The sequence below is a fragment of the Phodopus roborovskii genome, unplaced genomic scaffold (assembly GCF_943737965.1).
Source record: "Phodopus roborovskii unplaced genomic scaffold, PHOROB, whole genome shotgun sequence".
In the NCBI taxonomy this organism is placed as follows: Eukaryota; Metazoa; Chordata; class Mammalia; order Rodentia; family Cricetidae; genus Phodopus; species Phodopus roborovskii.
The window spans coordinates 1,478,979-1,505,686 of record NW_026126550.1 but is presented as its reverse complement, the minus strand read 5'-3'; positions in this window follow the sequence as shown (position 1 = coordinate 1,505,686).

Sequence of the window (26,708 nt, the reverse complement as noted above, 5' to 3'; positions counted from 1 at the left end):
ACCCCTCCATCTCCCCCATCCCAACCCCATCCACTCTTTCTTGGGGAGTCAACAAAGTTTGGTACCAAGTTGAGGCAGGACCTACCACCCCCACCCTTATCAAGACTGAGCAAGGTATCCCACCATAGGGAATAGGGTTCAAAAAGCCAGTAGCCAGTTCATGCACCCAAGATAGTCCCCCTGCTAGCCTCTCTGCCACCAACAGATACATAATACATAAATGTCACTCATGTTCAGAGGGCTTAGTTTGGTTCCATGCAGATTCCCCAGCTGCCAGTCCAGAGTCCAAGAGCTCCCACTAGCTTGAGTCAGCTGTTTCTGTGATTTTCTCAGTCATGATCTTGACCCCCCTTGCTCATATGATCCCTTCCCCCTCTCTTCAACTGAACTCCAGGAGCTCAGCTCATCTTCTTAGCTATGGATCACTGCATCTGCTTCCATCAGTTATTGGATGTAGGTTCTATGATGACAATTAGGGTTGCCACTAATCTGATTATAGGGGAAGGCCATTTCAGGTACTTTCTCCATTATTGCTAGGAGTCTTAGCTGGGGTCATCCTTGTGGATTCCTCGGAATTTTCCTAGCACCATATTTCTTCCGAATCCCCCAATGGCTCCTTCTCTCAAGATATATCCTTCATTGGCCTCCCCTCCATCTCCCAAACTTGACCACCCATTTCCCTCATGTTTTTATCTCCCATCCCCTCCTCTTTACCTACCCCATTGTCCCCAGTTTACCCAGGAGATCTCATCTAATTCCCCTTCCCTGGGTGTGTTCCTTTTAGGGTTCTATTTACCTAGTTTCTCTGGAGCTGTAGATTGTAGTCTAGTTACCCTTTGCTTTACAGTCTAATATTTACTTTTGAGTGAATACATACCATGCTTGTCTTTCTAAGTCTGGATTGGCTGGATTACCTCACTCAGGATGTTTTTTGTTTTCTAGTTCCATCCATTTGCCTGCAAATGTCATTATGTATTTTTTTTTAACCACTGAGTCATATGTCATACTCCATTGTGTACATGTACCACATTTTCTTTACTGTTCTTCGATTGAGGGACATCTAGGTTGTTTCCAGGTCCTGGCTATTACAAATAATGTTGCTATGAACATAGCTGAGCAGATGTCTTTTTGGTATGATTGTGAATCTTTTGGGTATATGCCCAAGAGTGATATTGCTGGGTCTTGAGTTAGATTGATTCCCAATTTTCTGAGAAACTGCCATACTGTTTTCCAAAGTGGCTGTACGAGTTTGCATTCCCACCAGCAATGGAGGAGTGTTCCACTTACTCCACATCCTCTTCAACATAAGCTGTCATCAGTGTTTTTTATCTTAACCTCCACATGAGGCCCAATAGTTGGGTGTACCAAATGTCTACTGTGCAGATGGTCCCGTATTTAGAGCCATGCTCTATATTTGTCTAGCTTCCTTCTTTAGGTCAGAAGCATACATGGTGAATGTGTGATTTGCCTTGGTTACAGATTATGGTAGGAGTGGCATTTGAAAAAACACAAAGTCATCTAGCAGGTCAGAAGGTAGAAATCTCAAATGGATCTCATTGAGCTAAAATCCTTGAGTAGGTAGGGCTGGTTTCATCTGGAGGCTCTAGGGCAGTGGTTCTTAACCTTCTTGATGTTGTGATGCTTTTATACAGTTTCTCTTTTTGTGGTGTCCCCCAACTATAAAATTATTTTCCTTGCTACTTCATAACTATAATTTTGCTACTGTTATCAATTGTAATGTAAATATCTGTATTTTCCAATGGTATCAGGTGACGCCTGTAAAAGGGTTGTTTGACCACCAAAGGGATTATGACCCACAGGTTGAGAAACACTGCTCTAAGAGAAAATCTACCTTTGGTGCTTTTTATGGCTTCTCAAGGCTACAAGAATTTGCTTGTGGCCCCTTTTTCTAGTTTCAATATTAACCTCATACCATCTTCAGAACCTTTTCTGACTTGTCTCCTCTTCCCACTCTCCTATTTTAAAGGTTCACTGAGAGTACACCGGCTTGTCTCATTCTAAGTAAGCTGAAAACCAAACTTAATTTAAACCCACATTTTCAACTTATCTTTGTATGTATTATGATTTGTTTCTAGGCTCTGGGGATGGGCATATTGATGTGCTTTATTATTTTATTATTATGTAAATAAAGAAAATACAAGCAGCTTGTAGCTTAAGAAAAACACAAAGAAGGGGGTGAAATTTGCAGGAATGCTCTCCGTTCATCCCTTGTTTCTGTCTGCCCTCCTTTAATTCACAAAGCAATCATTATCTTATCATTATCAAAGAGAGGATTTCATGGTGGGAATTCTTTATATGGCACTATGATAGCTTCTGGGATTGTGAAGAGAACTGACTGCCAATTAATGGCATTTAAAGGTGTCTGCACCTCCAAACATTCATACCTACTTGTGTCAATTTAAGTGTACAATAAGGGACAAAGTTAGGCCATGGAACCTTTGCATAACCAATTCCATCCAATTTATTCAATGTGTTTAAAGAGATTTAGGTAGCATTATATTCCAAGGAATAAAAAGAGAATTTAAGAAGTAAACTTTGACCTGGAGATTTGTGGGAAGACAGCTCTACCAACAAGAGAGAATCAGAGAACAATACTGGTCATTATATGCTAACTTCTGAGTCAAATATAAGGAAATTACAGTATAATCTGTTAGTATAACCTCCTGGCTATTGGAAGGAGACTGTGCTCCATGATCTTGACTGAAGTAGTAGTAGTTACAGAGACTTCATGGAAGAGGGAAGCCAGGAGGGAGAGAGCAGAGGGGGACAGCATACAGGAGATCTGGGATATCAGATATATATAAGAATACTCATGAGTCAGTAGAGAGAAATGCAAGCATCAGAGTATTTCCAAATCCAGAAGTAAGGAGAAACATACCTACTGATTTACTTCCTTAGTTTGATGGCAATCTTTTTTGTTGTTTTTATTTTACTCTTTGAGAATTTTATTCATGCATATAATGTATTTTGATTAAATCTCCATTCCTTCTTTCCAATCCTTTCCTACCCTTCCACCCCTTCCCTTCCAATTTCATGTGTTCTTAGGGTTTCTGTTGCTGTGAAGAGATACCATGACCATGACAACTCTTATAAAGGAAAACACTTAATTGAGGTGGTTCATTTACAGTTTAGAGGTTCAGTCCATTATCATCATGGCAGGGAGAATGATGTTGTACAGGCAGACATGGTGCTAGAGAAGTAGCTGAGAGCATGGCATGATGGTGACTACATCTTGATCAGAAGGCAGCAGGAACTGGTTGATGGGAGATATCATTCTGTAAATATGTTTCTCTTATTGGTTAATGAATAAAGCACTGGCCAATAGGAAAGAAAGATAGGCATGGTGGGAGATGTCATTCTGTAAATATGTTTCTCTTATTGGTTAATGAATAAAGCACTGTTGGCCAATAGGAAAGGGAGATAGGAGGGGCTAGGAGACAAGGAGGATGCGAGGAAATAGTAGGGAGGAGTCAGCATGTAGAGACTGGAGAGAGCAGACGCCGGCCCCACTCTCTGGTAAGATGAGACCACGTGGAATACTTAGATTAGTAGAAATGGGTTAATAATTAAGACAGAGCTAGCCAATAAGAAACAAGTAACTGGCCAACAGCATTATGTCTAATACAGACACTCTGTGTGTTAATTGGGGCAGGCACAGTAGTGGGCCCAGGCTGGAGGATAAAACCTACTCCTAACATAGGCAGGACTAGGAGACTAGGAGGAGAGAGGAAGTAGTAGGGGAGATTCAACATGGAGGACAAAGAGCAGAACGCCAGCCCCTCTCTCGGGTAAGATAAGACCACGTGGAAGTACTTAGATGGATAGAAATGCATTAATATTTAAGGCAGAGCCAGCCAATAAGAAACATTAGAAACAGGTCACCAGCTTTATATCTAATACAGTGTCTCTGAGTATTATTTGGGGCTGGTGTGGTGGTGGGACCATGCGGCAGGAAAAACCTTACTCTTTACAACTGGTCTCAGTGAAACACCGAGAGAAAGTTTGAGCAAAAGATACCTCAAAGCCCACTCACACAGTGACTCACTTCTTCCAGTGGGACCACACCTACTTCAACAAGGCCACACCTTAGTATCATGCCACTTTCTTGGGGGACCATTTTCTTTCAAACCACCAGTGAAATATACTGTCTCCTTTGTGCCCCCAGTATCTGCATCACATCGCTGGAGCAAGCCAACTCTCTTTTTCTCAGCATCCTTGATGGCAACCTTGATGAACCCTAGTAAACACCCTAGGGCCACAAGCTTGCCTTCATGTCAGAGAGTGGAAAAGTCCACAGGAAAACTTGTAGCTTGGCCTCTGCTTCATTTATACTCCCCACTTTGGACTTCTCTGGTTTTCTCATTCATGACTAAAATTGTGGAGTTCCCCTTTCTGTGTGTATCCAATCTCTGCCCTGTGCATATGTTTTGGAAATTCTGTTCTCCTGGTCCATAAGTGTCACAGTTGATTTGGCCTTTCTCCAAGGATCCTTTTCAAGCACCAAGTTCTAGAAATGAGAAGGGAGACCTACAGAGAGTGACAGTGTGTCACAGAATCCAAAGATTCTTGACATGAAGGTGTTCCTACAGCTTGTCCTTAAAATGCATATTTTATGAATGTTTCTATCTTAGTGGAAAATTACTTAATCAAAATTCATAGGCTCAAGCCCTGTGGGCAGTTTTTTTGTTGTAGTCTTTGAGAGAAGATAGGGAGCAAGAGATGGAAACTTACTCTTGGGAGTAGGAAGCTTTTCATTTTCATTATCTAAAACGTTCTTTACATGGTGTACAGCTCTGGCTGCCCTTGAACTCTCAGTTTCTGGTGTCAGCTGCCTGAGTTCTGGATTGCCACTATAGGATTGCAGTATTGTACCACCCCACCTGGCTTGTACTCTTTTGGTTTATAAAGGCCTTTGTAAAGGTAGCCTTGTTTGTAAGACTTGTTGCTTTATACAGAAGGACTTCTCATAAAAATAATGGAGTCAGGGCTGGAGAGATGGCTCAGCTGTTAAAAGTTAGGCTCACAACCAAGAATAATGGAGTCATTTGATTCTGAACCCCTACACACATATCATTTAAATGTGATGTTTGGTAGTCCTACTGTGCATCTGCTCTGAAGTTTATATACAGGGTGTGAAAGAGGACACACTTGTGAGCTGACCCTATAAGTGGGTACAGAATTATCTGGCTTCTGTTGGTGTTGTCTCTGACTTTCTTTCCTTTTGAAATGTTTTATTTTGAAAGGAGCTCAAGGTTAAGAGTGGCTAATTTGCTGCATTTTCCCAGAGTAGCTTTTTGTGAAGGCTGTTTTCCTGGGCTGTTCAGGGAGGTTTGATAAGGTGTTACCCCCTTTCTATCACTGGTGTCTGAAACCATTCCAGGGTTAATTAACCAGGATATAGTAGAAATAGGAAATGGCCATGATGGGGGAAGAGAAGAGTTAGTTGCACAGAGCCAGAAGCAATAGAGAGAAAACATCTTGTCTAATCTAAAAGCACTCAAGCCATTCAGCTGCAGTACAACTGTGTTGGGCCTTCATGTAGGGCTTCTCAACCCCAGCATGATGAACAATGGAGTAATTCTTTCTTGTGGGAGCTGCAAATGTTCTGCAGCATCCTTGATCTCTGCTTAATAGATGCCAGAAACAGTCCTGTTCTTCAAAAGGTGGTAACCCCAAATATCTCCAGATATTGCCAGATGTCCTCAGTAGGGCATTTTATTAGTCTACGTGAATCACCTTGTTTGAACTTCACTGTGTGAGAGACACTATGGCTATTCCCATTTGGCCACTATGAATGCCCAAAGGTAAAGAGGTTTTCTGTCCGGGCCAAGATGATAGAACTTAAGCAGTGAGGGGACCAAAGACACAACTAAGCAGTCTGCTATGACAAATTTCACCCTCTTCTTTACTGTGGAACAATCCATGTACATTGTAAATATGTATTACTCTCATTGGTTAATAAAAGAGCTGATTGTCCAATAGCTGGACAGGTTAGGCAGGACTTGTAGACAAAAAGAAAGCTTGGAAAGGATGAAGGAGCTCAGGAGCAGATACAGAGAGAAGCAAGATGAACTTGACATGTTGAAAAAAAGGTACCATTATGTGGCAGACCATAGGTAGCCAGTTGGTGGTGGTGTACACCTTTAATCCCAGCACTGGGGAGGCAGAGGTAGGTAGATCTCTGGGAGTTCAAGGTCAGCCTGGTCTACAGAGTGATTCCAGGACAGGCTCCAAAGCTACAGAGAAACTCTGTATCAAAAAAAAAAAAAAAAAGGAAAGAAAAAACATGGGACTGGCTGGGGGGACAGAGCTGACTTATGAAAAACTCCACCTACATTTCTTGTCAGTGAGTGATCACTTTAGTAATGATGGTCAAGTGCCATCTTGGCTAAACAAACCTTAGTCATGTGTGTTGCAGTGACCACAGAATCAAAAGTGTTGGCATACTCCACAGACATTGCTACTTGTGGCACAAACATGTTTAGCTGTTGTCTTATCCACACTGTCCTATTATATAAAGATTTAAAAAATACTAAGACACATGACAACAATAGTAAATGCCTGGATTTTGTGTCACTAGTTGAGTTTATTTTAACATTTTGTTGTAGTTGCCTGATAATTTAATTTGAAAGGGATATATTACAATGGTTTCTAGTTCCCCTTCCACTTGTCTTCCTTCCCAGAGTTGGTTACTATCCCAAATTTGGTTTATATTGCTTATGAACATTTTCATACCCTGTTGCTTGTGTGTGTCACTTAACACATTGTTGTTTTCTGTGTTTATAAGCATCAGTTGAATGTTATTGTGATGGAATTATCACTATGTTCTTTTAACATTAAAATGTTTATTTTGAAATGATTTTACATTTAGCTGATTTTCTTTGTTTCCAATTTACATTATTGTGCATATTTGTCAAAACCAAGAAGCCAACTATTAATTCTACTAACTAATTTTCAGGTTTTGTTTACATTTTGCTATTTTCCCCCCATAATGTTTCTTTTTTGTTTTGGGATTCAACCCAGAAACATTGTATTTAGCTAAATTCTTTCTCTCTCTTTCTTGAGATGTATTATACATTTTTCAACTGACTTGGTGGTTCTTATATATTTATAATCAACTTCAGGGAAGATTATTAGTCTTTAAAGACATTTTGTGGTGGTTGGCATTCCTGTCTCATTTCCCCCTTGCTCTGTACAGATTTGCCCATGTAGGGGGAAATATATAAGGAGGAAATCTTATGCTGTATTGTTTTGTAACTGTCTTCCTTTGTTCCAGTATTTTTTAGGAATCATCTTCTTGTATCATAGATTAATAATTCATTTTTCTTATGTTTGGATGGCACTTTACAGTGTTTATCACTTTATCAGTTGATAGATGGTGGTGTCTGTGTTTTGGTGTGGAGATTAATGTTCCTAGGGTCACACAGTGCAGGTTTTTTACAAATGTGTCTTTACTATTCTTTAGTACATATATAGGATTGGAATTGCTGGGTCTCTTGGATACTTTGTTTATCAGAAGGAGCTGCCATTTGAAATTTTCACCAACAGTGTACAAGGGGTTCAATTTTTCTCAACATTCATGCCACTATCTGACTTTTATTAGAGGCATTATAGGGCAAGTGAAATAGTATGCTATTATAATTTTGATTTTCATTTTTCTGAAAATGTCCTTGAGGCTTGCTTTCAGCCTGATCTTAAAGAGGTACATTCTTAATTGAGGATCCCTCCTCAACTGACTTTCTAGCTTATGTCAATTTGATGTAAAACTAGCCAGCACCATCTCTGTCTATCTCTCGTCTATCTATCTAATCTATCTCTCTCTCTCTCCATTAATCCATTCATTGGTGGACATCTTATTCTAAATGTTGGATTTAATCCTGGATTTTGTGAACTGCTCTGCTCTAAATAGGGGCATACATGCATCTGACTAATGGATTTCATTTCTTTTGGATATATATGCAATAGGGGAATTACTGAATCCCAAAGCTTTTAATTTAGGTGAAATCTTATTTATTCACTTTTTCATTTTTTCTGTGCATTGTTTCTGAGATATACTTAGCTTGATTTAATTCCTTACAAATTAAAAATGTATATTATTCCATTGTCAACATTTAAAATTATTTTTCATACAATGTATGAAAAATTTATTCAGCTCTAAAGAAAAATGAAATTATAAAGTTTTCATGAAAGTGAATGGAGCTGGATGTGATTATATTTTGTTTATGATCTAGCAAATAAAGCTTTCCTGAAGATCAGAGTTCAAAATATGGCACTAATTCTGTTTATGTATATTGGACAGGATGAGTCTTCCACCCCAAAGTACCACCTATTTTTACTGCCAATTACGTTCTACTTATTCTTTGACAAGAATTAAGTTCAAGGTAGATGTTTCTTTAGTAGCTTCCTTTATATTCAGGATAATGAGTGCTAAACAAGTCATATATTTTGTTTTATTATTTTTTTGAGACATGGTTTCTCTGTGTAATAGCCCTGGATAACCTGGAACTCACTTTGTAGACCATGTCAGTCTCAAATTTATAGAGATCCACCTGCCTCTGCCTCCTAAGTACTGAGATTTAAGTTGTATGTCACCATACCTGACACATATTCTGTTTTTTATTTCAGTAAGATTCCCATATTTCCAAATAGCTGTGGTCTCCTGCTACTATTGCCTTTTTTTCTGTATAATCTCCCTCCAAAGCAAGTCAATGAATTTACCCACGTAATCAAAGAGGAATGTTGAAAAGTGTGTGGAAGGCGAGTGATTTGCAACTACATGAGAAAGAAACTTTCACATCCTCTGGCAGGATGTTGAGCAAGTATGTCACACAGAAAGAAATCAGAGATCACACATGCGCTCAAACATCCACATTCATACCAACACTCCCCACTGTGTAAGCTGGAGGCCTTTTTGGTGGTCAGGACTTTGGCAAAGGCATGTCTTGTCCCCATCAGCCCCACCCAACTCCTGTGCCTTATTTTCACATACCAGTGACACACATTTTGAGATACATGACTATTATCAAGGATGCCACATGCAAGTGGGATGAGAGTTATTTCCTATGTGAAGCCAAATTGAAGGCTGGGTAAGGAAGTCTACAAACACCTGAATAAAAGAATAACAGATGTTTATTTGGGGAGCACTCATACAATGAAGGTAAATAGCCACAGAGGTCTTCTGCCCCTGGAGGTGCGGGATGTTGCTATGCAGGATGCTCAGACCACCACCCAAGATCCCTTATAAGGAATCATGTCTACACACTGAAGCCACACCCCAAGGCTGGTGGTACCTCAAATCTATTTGCAGAACATGCCACTCTACTAAGTCACTTTACCTTTATTCCTTCCTTCCTTCTTTCCTTTTTACCTTTTTTTTTTATTTTTATTTATTTATTTTTTGAGTGCTGGTGAATGGTGGGGGAAAGAGAAGTATTCCTTCCTTGTTGATTATCTGATTATGGGATCATTTTATCCTGGGACTTGCTTTCTGCATATGTTAGTTCTTTTCAATCTTCATTTCATATTGAATGAATTGAAACTTTGATCTGGTTAGGTTTCTTCTCAGTGGGAACTGAGTTGGGAATTCATCTTTCTTTACCTTGCTCATGCCCTGAGGAAATACCTTCAGCACAGTGGAAAACAAAGAGATTTCCAGCTCTTCCTGGAGGAGGAACATTTTCTTTGGATTAGGGTTTCTTGATATTGGCCTGTTGGCCTTTCCTACCAAAATTCCTCATTAAGAGAGCTATCCTGGTCATTGGAGAATGGCCAACAGTAACCCTGGTCTATACTTAGAAGAGGCAGTGCAATTGCTCTCTTCTGTTATTGTGTCAATCAAGAATATCTGTAGGTGAAGAGTCCCTAGACAAACCAGGTCACTACTGTTGAGAGCCACTGCTTCCCATTGTTTGGGCCTTGAAGGAAATGACCGTGCATGACCAATTACTTAATATTTGTGCTATAGTGTTATTAGTTACTTTTCCCATGTCTGTGATAAAAATACCCCAACAAAAGTCACTTAAGGGAGAAGAGCTGATTTTGGCCCATGGCTTCAGGGCCAAAGCAGAAGCTCAAGGTAGTTCATCCCATTGCACCTACTACAGTCAGGGAGCAGAAAAAGGTGAATTCTGGTACTCAAGTAGGCTCATTTTTTGCTGTCTGTGATCCAGCCCATTGAATCTTTATTCTGTGATTGTTGCCCACATTTAAGATGGGTGTTCCCTGCTCAGTTAACCTGGTTTGGATAATCCTCATAGATGTGCCCAGAGGCTCATTTCTTTGGAATTCTGGAACTGTCAAGTTGATGCTCAGAATTAAGCATCACATATAGTATCTAACAGTGTATTAGAATCATATAAATATTGAGCCAATTTATGTTTGTAAAGGAATTTGAGATCACAAACTGAAAACCGTTATAAGGCATCAAATATTGTGACAGCAATTTATGACATGTTATTTAATGTTCTGATATGGCTAAGGTTATATAATTTACTATCAGCATGCATAGTAGAGCTCATTGCATGCCAAAATGGAAGTATACGGTAGATAAAAGTAATGTATATATTTATTAGGGAGCCATCTATTCTCATTTATTGCCATGTTATATGAGGGTGAATTATGAGATCTCACAGAAAAGGCGTATCTCTTTTTATGAATTCATAATTCAGAAATAGTGGCTGAATGGATCTGGAGGATCTTCTTCCTCTTTAAAAAAAAAGAGGCAGTAGGACTCTGCATATGCTAGTTCTTTTCAATCTTCATTTCATATTGAATTGTGTATTTGGATGCTCAGGACGATTTCTCTGCCAAGGGGAGTACTGAATTTAATAATCAGAAAGTACATGCAAAGAGAGATGGCTACTGTCCTTGCCTTTATTGTTGTGGTCTAGTGTTATAAGCTAAAGTAACATGACTATTCTGAGGTGTCATGCAAATCAATCAGACAGTTACTTTTATTTTTAGAGGCAGAGCCATTCACTTCCTCATTTTATAGTTTGAAAAAAAAGTGACCTGGAAGGTTATTATTTACCAGGCAGAAACTGTTTCAGTTATAATTGTTAAAAATGTAGGCTACAATTTACTGAGTATTTACCATGTAAGTCAAATGACATAGAGCTTGGCACTTTGTGATTATACTGCCAAAGTGTCAGACACTTTGCCTGGAAAATTTCATTGAACCTTCGTGTTAGTCTTGGAAGACTTTAGCAATGCCAGCATTTGAGAAATGCACAATGGAAGTAAAAGGTTAAACAAATCATTGATGGCTGAAGACACAAACCCATGCTCTTCTAATTCCAATATTGTGGACCACCAGCACTGGTGCTGTTCAATACAGTAGCCACTAATGACACATCATTAATGAACAATTAAGCTGAGGCCAATCATAACTATATTATATACATTTGATTTAGAAGACAGTGTGCTAAACAGTGTAAAATTACTAAGGCTTTTAAAATATTGAAATTGAAAAATAAAATGTGCATTAGTAAAATCAATTTCATCTGTACTGTGGCTGCTGGGGATATTAAGTTGTGCTTTGTTTCTGTAGGACACTGATGCTATACTATCTAGCTAGACCTAGACTATTGCTGACCTTATCCTCCGTACTATCTGCCATAGTTCTCTGAGGGAACAAGCTGACCTCAGCAAGCTCTGCTCGTTGTATTTAAAGCTCACTAAAGCTAAAGAAGAAACATGATGATAGACATTTCCATGAGTTCCCTTCTAGCCAGAGTTGAATGAAGACAGATTTAAAAGATGACACATTCTGGGGACAAGGAAGAGCTCTATCATTACTCCTTCCATCTTCCCATTCCTTGCATTGATTCCTGCTTCATCAACAGATGCCAGGAACACTTAAAATAGTCTAAGTGTAAGTCTAACACTAAGTGATACCCATTATTACAGGATACATTCTCCAATAGAATTGATCTGTGTTCTAAGGTTGTATTAAGTATGTGACATGGTTTCATGTCAGCTTTGGAAGCTTGAAATTTGAAATCAAGGTATAGCCAGATTGATGTCATCTCTCCTCTTGCTTATAGATGACAAACTATCTTTTCCCAGTACTACCATCTTTTTTTCCCCCTGTGCACATCTGTGTCCATGTAACTTCCTTCTCTGGGGATACTAGTCATATTGGACTAAAATTCACTCATATGGCCTTGCTATAACTTGATTATCTTCACTAAAAAATCATTTCCAAAAAAACATTTTACATTTTGATGTCCTTGGGTCAGGACTTGACCACATGAACTTTTGTTGGGATACAGCGAAGTCCACACTGTGAAATAAATGCTATGGCCAAAAGGAAAATGGAGCATCTAATTCATCATGGGTTGCATGGTGAGAGTGTCCAGGGAAGCTTACATACTTGAGGTGGAACCTCTGGAAGATTAATTCCTTTTTTACTTCAATCTAGTGAGCTGAATTTGCTCTCAGCATAAGCAGAACTTGATGAAGCTATTGATGGTTGTTAGGATTGAATTGTCCCCCTTTATTTGTTGAAATCTTAATCCTCAGAATGAGCATATTTAGAACTGGAGCTTTTAGGAAAGTAGTTAAAGTTGAGTAACATAAACAGGGCAGAACCCCTATCTGATAGGATTGCACTGCTGTTCTTCTGAGAGCATGAGATCCCAGAGACTGCTCTCTACATGCAGAGAGGAGGCCATGTGTACACATGGCAAGAAGGTGACTGTCCACAGACAGGAAGAGAGGCCCCTAGAAAATGAATGTACCAGAACCAAAATCTTGAACTCCTTCCATCCAGAACTGTGAGGAAACACATCCCTGTTTAGCTGATCACGGTATATATTGTTTAAAAGCCAAGTCTGATAGAAGCAAGATCCCTTCATCAGCCCTAAAGAAGATCAGTGCTCTTCAATGACTTAGCAGAGTTGGCCATGGTGAGTTGCTGAAGAATCCCTGGTGGTTCAAGCAAGGAGAGCTAATTATCACCTAAAAGGGACCACTGTCCTGTTAACTAACTAGGTTTCACCCAAGCAGTGGTGGCTATCTGCTTTGAGCTAGGTTATGATTTAACTTGGAAGTCTCTTAGGGCCTTTGAGGAATTAAGCTGTGTGTGGATAATAGGAAAAGGACTGAGAGTTCAAGTGTTGTTGCCCACGGACCCTCTTGGATGGATCTGAACACTTCAGCAAAGTGTAAATGTTTCCATGAGGCTGTGAGATGTATACTCAAGATGTGAGATGTTCAAGGTGTCAGATACCACAACAAGGCTAGGAGATATAACAACAGGAGGGGAAATCTGACTTTATGTTTCCGTGCTTGACTAGACAATGGGTTGATGCTTCCAGACTGATTCATTGGAAGGTATTTCCAGGATGTGCTGCAGTCTCAAGGGAAAGGTGAGTGTTGAAATAATTAATTGGAGAAAGAAGGGTGACTGCCTTTTTTGTTTTTTTTTCTTGAGTTGGTGGAAGTGATTCCTTGGGTTACAGAGTGGGAGGATTTGATTGAGGGTTAGAAGGAAGACTTGTAGATTCATAGGAAGGCATTATGAAACTAAGACAATCCTGGCAGAGAACATAAAAAGTGCAAAGACCTGAAAGACTCTGGCCTGGTGGAGCAAAGCTTGCATGTGGGAAAGGAGGTGGGGAGGGGCAAGGGTTTTGCTAGAGAAAGGGAGAGGGATAAAACTGCAAGATGTGTTGCAAAGGCCTCTGCACCATGCTAAGCATTCTGGACTCTTGCCCAGGTGGTAGAGACAACTGGAGCTTATCTCCTCTAGGTGTAGGCAGGTGGGAGGGGAGGAAGTGCCAGAGACCCCAGCTACTGCCAGAGTATAGGCCAGTAGTATTTCTAGGAGGGTCTCTAGAAGGGGTGGAGTCATGCCAAGTGAACTATCCGATGGTAGAAAATAGTAAAATTTCTCTTTTATTTATTTATAACCTAAGACATTTACTGGAGTTTATCTGTAGGAATGATATATTTATGCTACCCCCGCCCAGTTCATACCATGGTCCATTTGTCACATAGGACTTAACCATCCTGAGGCAAGCACAAAGGCTTCCTAGTGGATAACAGCAGGGGCCCTGCTCTGCTGGTTTCAAGTGTGCTATTTTCTGAATATTTGCCTGATTAAGTGGATTTGCAGATTATATTAATATAGTTCCATCTCACTCAACATGCACAAAATGGGCAAATAGCTTAAAGAGTTCTGAGATCAGCTTGGGATTGAAGATGGCACTTAACACAGACAGGAAACTGCATAGGCAAGTGGGGACTGTATTTCTATTCCTATGTAAGCTCTCTGTCAAGTGTCTCTTGAGACAAACACAGTATGAGATAATCATCCAGCAGGAGGCTGGCCACAATGTTGAAATCAAGACATTTACTTTAAGTATGAGTTCATATCCCTTGTTACTAATGTTAAATCTTACCCTGAATGTATAAATAAGGTAACACATTAATTAATTAGTAGATATGTTAAATTCTTTATTACATCTTTATGTGTTTTAAAAGAATACTAAGGATTGAAGTCAAAGTTTTATACAAGGTAGGGAAACACCCTACCACCAACATATACCTCTGACATTTAAGATATCTGTTTTTATGTATTTTATAACATAATATTGTTAGAACAATGATTCAGGTACATAATTCATGACTAGGTAAACACATGTCATTAGGGGCTGATTAATTCAACTCTTTGTTGAGTGGATTTTCAGTTATAGAAGTTTGGAATCCATGGCTTTGAGTAACAATCGACAGCAAGAGTGCCAAGGGCTGTGGGTTGCTGATTTCCCCCTGGGTGTCCTTAAAGTGCATTTTGCTTAGCAGTAATCATCTGATGATTATTTGCTCCCTCTTATGTCCCTGCTCAGTACAGCTTGAGGTTCTCAGCATGGATCAAAGACTGGTATGGGGACTACTTTCTATAACATCCTTTTTTTTTTTAACTTTCCTGAAAGTTATGTAAGTTGTGACCTTGAGCTAAGACATTATGGGATCATAACCATCATTGTGTTACATGACTTCATAAGACTCCAGTCACACGCAGAGCTCAGCCACATCTCACAGTAGATGGGGATTGCTGATGAGTTCCTGGAGGTTGTCTAAGTGATTTTCCAATTTTCCAAAGACAATAGGCCAGAGAACATCCCTTTTGTCCATGACCAGCATCAGGACTTCTGGTTTTTGTGTAGTGTCTTTCCCAGGGTTTCTCTTCCAATCTGCTACCCTGACTTCCCAGGGAAGATATCTATTATCAGACAAAGGTAAAGATTCTAGATTTTGACATAGGATCTATTTTGTTTGGCAGCTTTTTACATTGGTTGATTCTAGTCCAAATACTTTTTTTCTTCCAACCTACAGCTTCTTTGTGTTTGTCATGCAGCTCTTGACAGGGTGTAGAAAGGACAGTGCACCATAGCAGAGCTCTACATTTCAGCAGCAAAGCTCATCTCCTGTTCTTCCAGGGCATGAAAGGTCCAGGCTTTCATGCATTCCAGCTTTTACATGGATGGAGGTGGAGGGAGGTGCAGATCCTGCACCAAGCTCAGATCAAATTACTTCTTCTAAATTAGGAAAACATACACCTGGGTAAAGTTAGAGGAAAAACATAATTGAAAGCCCAGGTTATACTTTCAATTAATAACATCTAGATTTTCCTATTTATCCTTTTGCTCCTGTTTGATCGACTGGTCTGCATTGTAGAATCTACCAGATTGGGACTGTAATGTAGCATCTTCCTTAACCTACCAGTGACGTGTGATTTTGCTTCAGGCAGAGTGGGTCTTCCTTGGTGCTCAGGCTGCCAGGTCAGTTCCATCTCAGCCATCATTGTGCTGAATTAGAAGAACTACTGGGTGTAAAAGATAGGAACCAACATTAGGTGCTTCCATCATAATAGGGGGATTATTAGTTTATTCCATAGGAAGTACCTATCATGTAGTTCAGCTAGTCATGGGTATCCTGTGCTTGAGTTCTTCTGCTCCCCTTGCATGTTCTTCCTTCTTTTTCATAAAGCCTTGCTGTTGGAGCTTCTACAAGCTCATATTGTAATTTCAGTTCCTAGCCTGGAGAAAGAACTATCTTCTTCCTTCCAGAATCCCTAAGTCAACTTCTCACAAAGGATTTGGATGGCATTTATTAGGGATTCATTCCTGTACCTAAGGAATGGGAAACTCTGATTAGCTAGACATGGTACCTGCTTCTAGAAGTGGTTGATGAGGCTCTACATAGCCCCCCAGAATGGGTTTCTTATCGGAAAGAATGCTCCTCTATCTGGCCAGAAACTAAGCTATCTGTTGGAGACTAACTTTTTTGTCTATTTATTTATTTATTTTTTATGTTTTGACTCATAATCCAAAACCTGAAGAGTTTATTTTCTATTTCATAGACTTGTGTGTAAGAAAAACAGCAGACTAAGTCATTGGTAGTGGATCTTAAACCTAGTTCATCACCAGACTTGAATTCTCTCGGGGGTTGTTTTCTTATAAAGTCTATGCTTCCTTGCCCCTTTGTAGACCTGCTGGAGATTTCTAAGAGGATCTTTTATACCACATTTTGTCACCAGGGTACAAAAGCTGAGAAGCCATTCTAATAACCAATCTCATAAGATGTAAGAAAGTATAAGACGTATTACCACATGCCAGGCATTTGCCCACAGCTTTCTGCATTCCTACATTTTAATCTGGCAAGGCATGCAGAACAGCCTCTCACAACAGAGGCTTGTGGTTTAGTGGCCTGCCCAAGGAACACATGGTACTCACTGTCTTACAGAGACTTGACCAAGTCATCCCTTCCAGCTCCTACACAGTCCTCATTGTTAGCATCGTGGCTGTGATTTACCATGTCCTCTTTGAAACTTAGTCATGAGTTGTAGGACATTCAAAGGTAGAAACTGAAATATGAAACCAGCACCCCTTTCCAATACCCAGGTTTCTTTAAATTTTCAATTGTCCTTAAAAAATCAACATGTAATTATTGTTTACATTGTGAGCTATAACATGGCATTTCATTGCATGTATGCAAAGTATACTGAACTATGGTATGGCAATTCCATCTCCTTATGTTGTCTTTAAGTTTAGAGCCTTGGAGCACTTCTCTTTTAGTTCCCAATAGGTATTGTGAACTGTGTAGACTCTTTCTGGAATAATTATTCACCACGCTCAGCTTCTTAGGCATTTGGATCCTGCTACTGCTGTGGTTCTGAGGCATATTTGACCCTATATTCTCTTGGCTCAGCAGCAGTGGGGGAGCAGAGCAGCACCCCATTTTCAGTTCTGTTATCTGTGACTTTAGTACACTAGCTTTGTTGTCATCTCTTTCAGCAATCAGAGAGGACAATTCCCTCACCTTCACTCACACAGCTGTCCCTTTCTCTTTTTTTGTATATTGGTCGAGTGTGTCCTGAGCCTGAAGTTAGCATAAGCAGCAGTTCCTGAATTCCAGCCCCCACCCTTGGTCTCTCACCAGCATGTCATAAAGTCCCCCAAACTGGGCTTCTGGACAGCTGGATTCTAAGCCTGGTTCATAATGTGTGTGGAGAGTCTGGATGAATCCTTTTGCCAATATCAAGTTAAGGCTAGAACTGAGGGAACCTAACAGCTTTGCTTTTCAACTGAATTAATGAAATGTACAAATAAAGGGCACTGTGTGAACCATTTTGGAAACTGTACTGTTGTCTGGAAATATTTTGTTGTAGTTTAGTATAACTTACTGTAAATCTTCAACAAATGCCCCTTTTAAAACAACATATTTTGAGATTATAATTACAATATTTCTCTTTTCTTTCTTCCTCCAAATTATCCCATATAACTCTCTTTTAAATTCATCTCTTTTTCGTTGTTATTGGATCCATATATATATATATGTATACACACACATATATATGTACATATATATATATATATGTATATATTCCTAAACATAACCTTCTCAGTTAACATAATACTATATGTATGTATGATTTTATATGTGTATATGTTTTCAGTGCTGACCATTTGGAGCTAGGTTATATACTGGAAGACTATTTCTCCTACTCTAATTCAAATAAGTTTTTTATTTATCTATAATTCTTGTTGTAGGGTTGAAGCCTTGTGGGTTTTTCCTCTGCCCGCTGGCATGTGTATTGTCCTTGTTCATTTCATATGTAGGCAGTCATGTTGGTTAGACTTTATGGGTGTAACTTTGCACATTACTAGGAGACACAGCCTTCTTCTTCTTCAATGTTCCCAGAGCCGTAGGTGCAGGAATTGTTTTTATTGATGTATCCATTGGGACTGGTCTCCACTGTGCATTTTGATTGGTTGTTGTTTATGTAGTGATCTCTATATGTTGCAAAGAGACGTTTTCTTGATGAGGGGTGAAGACTACACTTATCAGACTAGACCCTGGAGAGGGCTAGATTTTCTTATTAAATTGCTGAATAGAGAAACACTTCTTTCTGAATCAGCTCCTGGGCCCAACAATGTTCTTCAAACAGCATTTCCTTGTAGGATTTTCCCCCTCATAATTGTTTATCCACTTGGGTCTCAGAAGGTAATTCTAAAATGATAGATTTCTTCCTGCTTTCCCAGAAAATGTTCCTGGATATTTTTTTTTCAGGAAGATACAGTAACAAACAGTGGGCTGGCAAGATATTTTACAGACTTTTTCCAGTTCAGAATGTTGTTTCATTTATGAATCTCTTGGTTTATGAGGGTGCTGAGTGCTGCCGGTGGAGTGGCCCCCGGAGAAACCAAATAAACAGAGTTCCTTGTAGTAGAATTTCACTTTGCCAGTGAATTTGTATTAGTGGCCACACCCATTTGGGCATGGCTTCAGGTGAAGTTGGGCACCAATTAAAGACAGGGTATTAATGAGTTCACTAGACCCAAGATAAATGATAAAATGGGTGTTTTATTGGGGAACAACTTACACAGATAATAGTAAAGAACTGCTACAGTGTTCCTGCTTCACAACATGCAGGTTCTGCCCTTCCTATGGGATCTGCCACCCTTCTCTAACTTCAGGTCATGTCCACACCCGAAGCCATGCCCAAAGGGGTGTAGTCACTAACACAAATTCACTGGCAAGATGAGCTGCTTGTTATCAAGCTCAAGAACCCAGAATGAAGCCACCTTGTTCCACTCCTCTGGCTTTAGTGTGACCTTGGCTCCTAGGAATGCAGTAGGGAAACCAATTGCCCTGCTCTCACTGTTTCATCTGTGCTTGGCCCTTTTAGTTCAGGTCTTCATGGCTGGAACATGAGGCTACAGAGCTAGAGCCTTGGACTGCTCATTCTCTCTCCCTAACCACATGCCCATCTCAAGTGTCTTCAAGAAGCTTTAGTGGCTTGAAGCTATTCAAACACTTGCATTCAGTATTTGAAGAACCCAAGGCTTGGCTCAGTTTGATATTCCAGTGTCTTCTATTTACCTTAATATTAGGCCTTGATTCCAGAGTAAAAAAGTCTGTTTTCTGATTTGCAAATGTTATGGTATTTTTGTGGGCCTTTATTTTGTTTTTCCATTGTAGTAGATCAAAAACAGAGCATCACACATGCTAGACAAGTCTGCCAGCATTAAACTGGGACCTTTGATCACACCTATCTCTCTGCCTATTGAAAGAATCCCTCTCCTGGGACTCTTGAAAATCTCCCACCTACCCAAAACTATCCTTCACACCATAGTTTATAAATTTTATTTTCTCTTAATTCTCTGTACATACACTGCCTGCTAATCTATCTAGCATCTATCTATCATCTTCCATCTATCCAATCTAAAAGGATGTTAAAGCCTGTGTCTTTATATCCTTATTTATGTCAAAATAGCTTATTATTTCAACAGGCATCACTATGTTTAGTGAGGATTATTTTAGCTAAGGGGAACAGAAATCTGTCTTAAGGCAGGTTGTATGAGAAGTGAGGGAGGAAGAGAGAGAGGGAAGGAGGGAGGAAGACATACACACACACACACACACACACACACACACAGAGAGAGAGAGAGAGAGAGAGAGAGAGAGAGAGAGAGAGAGAGAGAGAGAGAGAGGAGCTGGGAGAATATACTGGTAGAGTACTGGATATTTTGTAACTGAAAAGATTTCTCTGGATATGAAAAGGTTCCTGAATCTCCAGGTTTGTATTTACCCACTCAGTAGACCTTAGGGAAGAGGCACATGTGTACACATGTGCATAAGTGTCTCCCTATAAACATACCCAAACTTGGCTTCATTCTTTGTTGTTTATTCACCATGACCAGCAGTGTAAAGTACTTTTAATTTTCTCTGGCTGGGTCCCATGCCCTTCTTCATGGCATCTACAGCTTGAGTCAGGGCTCTGACTATCCACAGACTCACCATAAACTAAGGTGATTTCAGTCTCCTCATTCAGTAACTGTGCTGTGGGTCAGCTTCTTCTTTGACATCATTTCCTCATCTTTTAGTGTTTAGTTTATGAGATCAGTTCAGAAGTTCATGTTGGAGATAGCTCTCAGTTTTCAGAGTCTCTTGTTAACTTCACCAATATCGAGATGGGGCCCCACACACTGAAATCCTAGTTCTTGAATCATAGAGAAATGTTATTTATTTCTGTCCCCTCTAGGCCATTTGATTTGGTCAGCCTTCCTTTCAGAATCAGAAATCAAGAGTGATTTTTTTTATTGGTGTATTCCAGGGAAGGCAGACTTATTTAGGTACATAGAGGGGCAAACCAATCAAATCCACTGTGACAATCTTTACACAGCACCACAGACAAGGCTTAAGCAAAACAGTATCTTTCTTTGCAGTTCTGGAAGCTGTAAGTCCAAGATTAAGATAGGACAGTTTCATTTCTTCTGATGTCTTTCTCCTTGATTGACAGATAGCTCTTTTCTCTAATGTGTTCACATGACCCTCTCTCCACCCCCCCACCCCCCCACCCCCGTGGCTAATCTCTTCTTATAAACATACCAGACATAATGGATTAGGTCCCACCCTAATAATCTCATTTTACCTCTATAAAGATTCTATCTGCATATACAGCTACAGTACATTGTGAGGTGTTGGAAATTAGAACTGGATATATGAACTTAGGGGACACAAGTAGCCCCAGATACCAGCTAACCAATATGAGGGTGTGTGTGTGTGTCCCTATTTGGGGTAGGGAAGGCTGAATTGGAAGACTTAGATACCTGGAGTTAAGATTAGTTATCTAAACTGGGATCCTAGTAGGCAAATGATGACCACTACAATGCTGATGGATGGGTTTTCTACTGCATTCTTGTTTCCAAACTGTCTGATCTCAGACTACCGTAAGATAGGGCAGAGAACCGACATTAAAATTTTCATCTAAAAAAAAATCTTTTCAAGACTCTAGGTCAGTGATTCTCAACCTGTGGATCTTCACCCCTTGGGGGAGATTGAACAACCCTTTCATAGAGGTCACCTAAGACCATTGGAAAACACAGATATTTACATTACAATTGATACCAGTAGCAAAATTACAGTCATAAAGTAGTAATGAAAACATTTTTAAAGTTGGAGGGGGGTCACACAACATGAAGAACTGTATTAAAGGGTCACAGCATTAGGGAGTTTGAGAACCCCTGGGGACACTGTGGACATCACTAAATAATATGCAAATCATTAACTAGGAGTGTAGATAGGGCACTCAAATTTAATCATTTTTTATTGCTCCCCCCTGGGTAAACCTGGCGACATAAATGCTTGTACCCTTGGCATTCTGAATGTTCTTAAATGCAAAGTTTGACTCAGCCAGTAAAGTAAAAGAAACTGTAATCGTCTCATTTCTCAATAAATTGCATGAAAGTGAACAAGAAAAATAAGCCTTTGACATTCCTTGTCTATACCAACACTTAGTATTTCCTCTCATATCCTATGAAGCTCACAGAGTCTTGCCTAGAAGATTTAATTTCCTGCAGTTTCAGTCATTAAAATGAATCAGACTTCCTCTTTCCCTTCCCATTGCCTGAAACCTGAAGCTTTTTCTGTGGCCTGTCACTTAAGATATAAAATGGTAGAACTAAGTGAAGGCCCTTCTTCTCGAAGTAGACTTTCCCAATAGTATAGAACAAACAGATACCTGATGAGAAAAACTGCAGATGCTGAACATTTGGGATATGGCAGCCCCACACCCCTGGGTGATGAGTGGCTGATATCCAGATAGATGTACTTATAATTTGTTAGTTTAATTACTAAAATCTTGCAAAGTCTTGAGCCAGTATTTCCTTTCCTGACAAATTAGAGGACTTAAATAATTCTGTTGTAAGATAAATTCCTCACTGCAATTTTTTGATCATTTCTCTTTTCTCTTTCCTTTTTCTTTCTTTTCTTTTCTTTCTTCTCTGTTGTTCCTTTTTATTTTTTTATTTTTTTTTTAATTTAAATTTGAAACAAGCTTGTTTTGCATGTCATTCCCAGTTCACACTCCCTTCCCTCCATCAAGCCCCATTCCATCCCCTCTCTGCTCCCCAGGGAACAGACTTCCATGATAAGTCTTCAAAGTCATATTATTTGGAGCAGAACCTAGGCCCTCCCCCATGTGTCTAGGCTGAGGGAGTATCCATTTATGTGGAATGGGCTCCCAAAGTCTATTTGTGTACTAGGGGTAAATACTGATCCATTACCAGAGGCCCCATAGACTGCCCAGTCATCCTAACTAACACCCATGTTCAGGGAGTCTGGGTTGGTCCTTTGCTTGTTTCCCAATTGTTAGATTGGACAGTTCTTTAAAACATAATTCCAGAACTCATTTGGGAGCTATTAATTCCATGTGGGTTGCACTATAATCTCTTCACTTTTTGGAGTGACTTCTGTATTTCCAACACCGAAATAGAAATCTCTTTTCAAGTAGTTACAGTTTTAGAACCCTCTTAAGATATGAGAAAGATCTGATATTCTCCAAATAAACCAATGTTTGCTCTAGGTCATGAAATTAAGAGTCTTCCTGGAGCCCCATCCTACTTTTGAGGTTCCAGTTAAGACTCCCCATGTTCCAGGGACACCAAGTACTCTTCCATCACAGCTTTGCTCCTGGCCTGATGGGAGAGTGAGACAGATCAAAGATTGCATCTAAAATGGCTACTCCCCTCATTTTCTGATTTCTGCTCACTTTTCTGTTTTGCTATTACTTTTCTTTCCCTTCCAGTGAGAGTAGGTTTGCTAGCTTTCTGTCAATTGAACATCTCTGCTAATTGTCATTTTTCTGCTCTGCAAGTAGAATAATATTGACAGTGATACTCCGGGTGCTCTGTGAGATCCTGAAGGACCTCATGAATCCTCAAAAAGTTTCAGACTTCTGTGCAGTTATAATTTTGGTGTCAGGTGTATTTTATGATTTTTCTGCTTCACTGTGAATTGAATGGCATGTATGGGGTGTAACTTTCTATTTACCAGACAGAGTATTAGGAAATAGGTTCCATTCTTTTTTAGTGGAGATGTAGAAAACAGAACTCCTTTAGTTTGGAAGACCCCGATGGTGGGTCTAACTCTTAAGTTTCCTTTTAGCTCAGTTGAACTCAATGGATACTCAGAATGTTTATCTGCAACTGGGTTGGCTTATATAAGGACTCAGAAGCTGTAGAGTTGGAACCAGAGCCCTGAACATTGTTGTCGACTTTTAAGATCATGTAGATAGAACTGACCAAATCACACAGATGTCCAAGTCAGGGAAACTCATCCACAGTGTAGGTAAGAGGAGCTCTATACTTGGAGGTTCCAGGCATTGTGAGCAGTTAGAAGATGGACGTGGTAAGGCAAACCCTCAGGCATGCAGTTTCCCATTGTGCATAGGTAACTGAGATTACCATCTGTCACCTACAGTTATATAGTATGGAAGATGCCAAAGTCCTACTAGAAGGTGAAGATGGCTGGCTGTTGTTTGTAGTTAGGACAGGCCACTGTCTTATATTTGTGATGGATTCCTATGGCAGTATTTGAATGACCACATGCCAGTATATTTGGATGGTCATAACAGCTAAGTGCAATCACACATTTTTTTCTGCTCTGTCTAATTTGCACACATGGATAAGACCAAATACTAGTACCATTTTTCTTTAGGTTCAATTCCATTGTTTCTGGTAGAACTGTAACTTTCTTATTCTACTCATTTTGTTTTTTGCCTAGATCATCATCTCCTGCAGATAACTAACTTTATATCAAGTAACTCATATTTTTGTTTTCACTGTCAAGGGCACCTAAAGGGTTGGGAAAAGGTTCATTCCCTCAATTTTGCATATATAATTCTGTGTAATACAGTACTCCCCAAAGTACTGTAAAACAATAAGGATTTGTCATTTTTCATGAGTTTAGATTGATTAGCTTTCCTGGTTTACTTTAGGATCTCTCATGTAGTTACACAGAATTGGCTGACAAATTGGCTGGATGGTTCCAGAAGCTGGGTATCAAATGGCTAGATGTAGTTTGTTGGCTAGGGTTGTCTACATGGCTCTGTTCTCTCTGCTCCCTCATACTTCCTCTGCTCATCCCTTCCTTTCTATCCCCTAGCTCATCTTGAAGTGCTTTTCCATTTGATTCTTCTCAATAACAAACAGCTTAGACTTCTTTACCACATAGTAGATGAGCTGACTGAATTCAGTAAGTATGGTATATTGTTATTATTATTCCATGATAAGGGTTCCTAGGGAAAGAAAACAAAACACACACACACACACACACACACACACACACACACACACACACACACACACACACAATCTTCCTGATTATGGGCAAATGTCCTCTTGTTTCATTTTCCCCAATGTTTATCAAAATCTTGGAGGTGTTGATAACTTTATAAGTCATTAAGACCAATTTACTCATTTATCAGAAAGAAATTTAAAGCTGAGTATTGGCAAATGCCTTATCTAGTTCCTTCAGCTCATTGGAGAATTATCAGCAGATCTCAGAGCCCCAAATCCCTAGTCAACAGTCTCTTTCCTCTACCCTTCAGTGGATAATATTCTAAGTCATTTAATTGTAAAAATAAGAGCCAGGAATACCAAAAATTCTTTAATAGGCATAATAATTTTAGATAAGCAATTTAGTTTTCTATATACATATTGCAGGAGAGAGAAAAATAACAAAGATAAAAGTTAGAAGGAACTGGCTTAATTTAAATTCAGAAATCTAAATATTACAGACACACATAAAAAGAAAGAAGGATAAATGATTTGAGATTGTTTGTGACAGTTTTTATTAATAGTAACTATTAGTATGTCATTGGGCAGAGACTGATTCAACCTTGTCTTCTCAGCATTCTTTTTTGTCTGGCAGCAGTGTGCATGTCCATTCCATTTTTATTTATTTCTGTGGGCAGCCCTCTTCACTGTAGCCCACTAGCTGTGGTGGTTCTGACAATTATATCATCTTATTTTTATAGCCACAGGCACTAGAACTAACTCAACCAGTTGGGTTTTACTCCAGGGTTGATATACATCCCAGAGCAGAGTAGAGCAGAGAAGAACAAAGGAAGGAAGTCAGCTTAGACAACTTTGCCTTGCTTTCTATTATTTTCTAGTGAATTATGGCATAGGCAGGACATTTATGTACACTTTTAAAGATGACATCTTTTTTTTTTAGTTTTGTATTCCTTTTTTTAATTTTTATTTTTTTATTTATTTTATATAACCAAGTCCATTTACATGAAAACAAACATTTATAGACAATATTTGGGAATTTGAGCGTTGTTCTTTCCAAACTACTTCCTGCTGGTAAAGGGCGCTGTCATGGGGGATTTGAAGAAGATTCAGAAAAACTGGCTGTAGTCAGTAAGGCTGCTTTGTCCAGCTGTTTTGAATGTAGAATCACCTGGTACTGTTTCAGGCTTGCTGGCTTGATCAAACCACATTAGTCTGGAAGGAATCCACATCTTTTCATTTTCTGTGGAAACAAAAATAGAAATTCTTTTCCCCAGTAACTTGTCCTTGAACTTAAATTTTGGAGTCAAAGCATTTTTTTAAATTTAATTTATTATTTTACATGTTGATCCCAGTTCCCTCTCCCTCCCTCCCTCCCTCCCTCCTTCCTTACCTCCCTCCCTCCCTTTTACCCTCTCTGCCCTCCACATGCACCCTAACCACCCCCCACCCCAATTCCATATGTAGGGGTCATGTAGATCTGACAGGTCATGTGAAGTAGGGACTAGGGCTTCTCTCCTGTCTCTAGGTTAAGGCAGTTATCCCTCCATGGGGGATGTGTTCGCAAGGTCCTTTTGTGCACCAGGGATACATCCTGGCTCCACTGTCTGAGGTCCCTTAGACTGCACAGTCCTTCTGGCTGAGACCCATATTCAGGGGGGCCTGAGTCAGTCCCATGCTGGCTTCCCAGCTATCAGTCTAGGGGCCCGTTAGCTCCTCCTTGTTCAGGTAAGCTGTCTCTATGTGTTTCTGCCGCCTGGACTTGTCCTCTCCATCTGCATCTGAGTTCTACTTCCGCTCAGTGTTTATGTATGGGTGTTTGCTCCTGTTTCCAACAGGCATTAGTTGAGAGCTCCATGGATAAGTTAGTTGTTGATCTCACTCTCCGGGAAGGGCATTTATGGTAGCCTTTCCATGGAAGCTCAAATTGTTAGTTGGCAGCAGTCTTGTAGTTCTCTAGACCTTTCTTTGTGTTCAATTTTATCTTCAAACCAATATTGGCTCCCTCTTTTATGTTCTCTCTCTCTCTCTCTCTCTCTCTCTCTCTCTCTCTCTCTCTCTCTCTCTCTCTCTCTCTCTCTCTCTCTCTCACTCCTGTTTTCT